The sequence below is a fragment of the Octopus bimaculoides genome, chromosome 2 (assembly GCF_001194135.2).
Source record: "Octopus bimaculoides isolate UCB-OBI-ISO-001 chromosome 2, ASM119413v2, whole genome shotgun sequence".
In the NCBI taxonomy this organism is placed as follows: domain Eukaryota; kingdom Metazoa; phylum Mollusca; class Cephalopoda; order Octopoda; family Octopodidae; genus Octopus; species Octopus bimaculoides.
In genome coordinates this window covers 178,513,539-178,516,813 of record NC_068982.1, presented here as the reverse complement: position 1 = coordinate 178,516,813, position 3,275 = coordinate 178,513,539, and positions in this window count along the sequence as shown.

Sequence of the window (3,275 nt, the reverse complement as noted above, 5' to 3'; positions counted from 1 at the left end):
ATATATATATATATATATATATATATAGATTCAAGGTTGAATATGGTACTACTGCAATCACCTTTGAAATCCGTGTTGCTTATTTATATATATATATATATATATAGTCATATCTTTTTCCAGGTCGACCGGTTCTTGTAAGCTGAGTTTTTGATATATCATATCATATTATGCCAACACTATGCGCGCTATTATAGCTGGTGGATTTCTTATTGTACTTCTTCGCCATCATTGTAACAGTTTGTGTATCCAGTTACTGGCTGTGTATACCAGTGACATTTAACTCTAAATAAGCCGCGCTCTTTAGATATAAATAAATATGGTGTTTAGATGCTAGTCATACACCAAATTGTCAACAGTCAGCCTTTCTTATGCTTTCATTCCTTCCCCTTCTGCTTTGTAGTGACAAATATAGCAGAAACCTGCTCTTTTGCTACTCATTAGTGGTCCCTCATTCTTAAGAAATTAAGTTCTTCAGTCTTGAAAACTTGTACTTAGTATCAACAAAGTCTTTTATATTGTCTATCCTGACAACCCTCTCGACACTGAATTGGAAGTTTCGACGTTTCATCACGCAATTACAGTGTGCATCGAAGGTGCCCAATGGAACCCCAATCTGTCAAATGTGGTGTACCCCCTTCAGTTCAGTTAGGCTGCTTACCACACTCTCATCCTACTGTATGTTAACAACCTACTAGCTAGGAAGTCATTCATATGTAGCTGATAACCTCTTCTTGAGCTTCTTCCCACAGCCATTATCTACATACAATCTATATACCACACACCAGACTTACTCAGCTTCCATTAACGGTGATCTCTAAAATTTCTCATATAAAAACATGAATGCCTTGTCTCTTGCAGAGCATAAAGAAACAGTCACTTTTGCTACCAGTAAAACAATATTGTATTTCGCACTTTCTAGTTTTGACCAACATGCAATTAACCCTTGAAACCGATACAACTCTTGAGACTGCTACAAATTCAAGTCCTATAATATTTGATGATCTTTACTGACATCCCTACAATCATTTCCTAGCTAAGTCTTCATGCCAAAGACTACTCTGGCATCTGATGTTATTGCTACTAAAAGCTTTTCAGATTTCTTCTAAAATGCAATCATTCAACTGATCACCACTGATCCATTCTTCGACACCCTACAGTCTCTGCTTTCTATAATGAGCTTTGTTCATCTGAACTAACAAATTTCTAACTACTTCCAGCTAGCTACCATCTAGTTTTCGCTCACTCTGTGTCTTCATCCCTCAGACCTTGCCATTCTTCCTCCTCACATCTCAGCTACATATAAACCGTATCATTCTGGCCACTCTCCTTTCCTCATGAGCAAATAATTGTACGAAAATAAGTTTGATAGACGAACTCCACATAAACTGAATGAAAACCAGGCTGAGTATCCTCTTGAAGATTACTTTACGATGTTTTCGTAACAGAAATTATCAATATATTGATTGAATTGCACGTGTGATGTAACCAGAACCATTATAGAAATCTAAAAGAAATTCATGTCATATTTGGTTATGAGGTTATTCTAAAGTAATAAACAACTGATGTTACATCAACAAGAGGTAAAATCCAATTTATGGTGGTCTGCAATAGCTATAACAGAAAATATGACCCGAGGTTTTAATTGCCAAAATCACTAATTATTTGGAGACCAAATCTGTCCCATGATGTCACTGACGTACCTTGTAACATTTTGTTTCACGCACCATTCTCTTTACATCTCTTATGTTTTGGATGTATATTTGAAGTATTGAAACAACTCTCAAGCACAAAAAGGCTTATTGTATACTAATTCATACAATGCCTTTCATGTCTTTAGAGACAATCACTCAAGGAGTCATAATCTTCTTTCCTTATCAAAACTGTGCACGACATAATGCTTCTGTTTCATGTAATAATATTAATAATATTTCTTATCTATAAATTGAATATTAAATTCCTAGTTTCAAGTCAAATAACTTATATAATTATGTATGAACTGCATAACATATACTTCGAAATTATCTAGTGAACATAAATCTAGCTGAAACAACAGCAGAACGAAAGGGCCCTGCAACGCAGATAACGTCTTACTCCTTGGAAGCACAAGGTGTGCAGTACACTTGTAGAACAATCAAGTCACCATTAATTTTGTGTTCGTGAGTAAAATAGCCTTTAGTTTCTTAATGATAGGTGTTTACTAAAGCATATTCAAGATATACAATCCATAAATAGAATATATCGAATGATAAGGTTATATGCATTCTCTTTAGAATTTACATAACTACAAGCTTTAAACATTAATTTAAATATATTTAGAATATTGCATTTCTTGTAATGCTCATGTTATCTTTAGATCTATTTTGTTCAATTACATATATATTCTGAAATGTTATCATATTTTAAAATAGCACAAAACTATGTAAATTTATCATGCCAAAGGAACTCATTTATTTATTTATTTATTTATTATTTTTCATTTTTGCTGTGAATCACGACGTTAGAAGAAAACTTATAAATGATTAGAAGAAATAAACGTACAAGAAAATCAACTGTTACATCTGCCGGTTAATAAAGTTAAGCACAGAATTCGCATACATGCAGTGAGTTATTTCAATGTATAAATAATCTACCCTGATATAGCAACATAATGATGACCAAAATATATCAGGTAATGAAAAAATAAATTATCAGCATTCTTAAAGAATTACTAGCTGTGTGAGACACGAAATGACTTACGGCAACATCGATATTCCGCGACCCAATTTTTTCTTTTTTTTTTTTTTGCTAACGCCCTCTGGGAAAAAGTGAACGTCACACCTTCAATTCCATTTTTATGCAAAAATTGCGGAGTTTTCTAAATAACGAAAATAATTAGTACACTCAAAGATAGGGAAATCGTTGTAAATATCTACTTTTGTAAGATTTCATTTATTCTCAGAACAACACCAGAAGATTTCGTTAGACTACAGCACAGATCTTCTATACTTAGGTCAGATATATTTTATAGTAAAGTTTTTATGTTCTCGTTTTCATTCAAATACAATCAGAAGAAGAATTACTGTTTTACTTGTAAGGTTTCAAAGATGCAGTACGTAATTTTGTTTATTAGCATGAGAAAATATTTATTTCAAATATTACCTTAATGGAACTGCAGATCAATGAAAGATAGAGGGGAAAAAACTACACTCTAATTTAAATTGATACATTTCAGAGATTATAACTTCGTGTTTGATGTTACTGAATGTAATATATGCGTATGTGTACATATATAT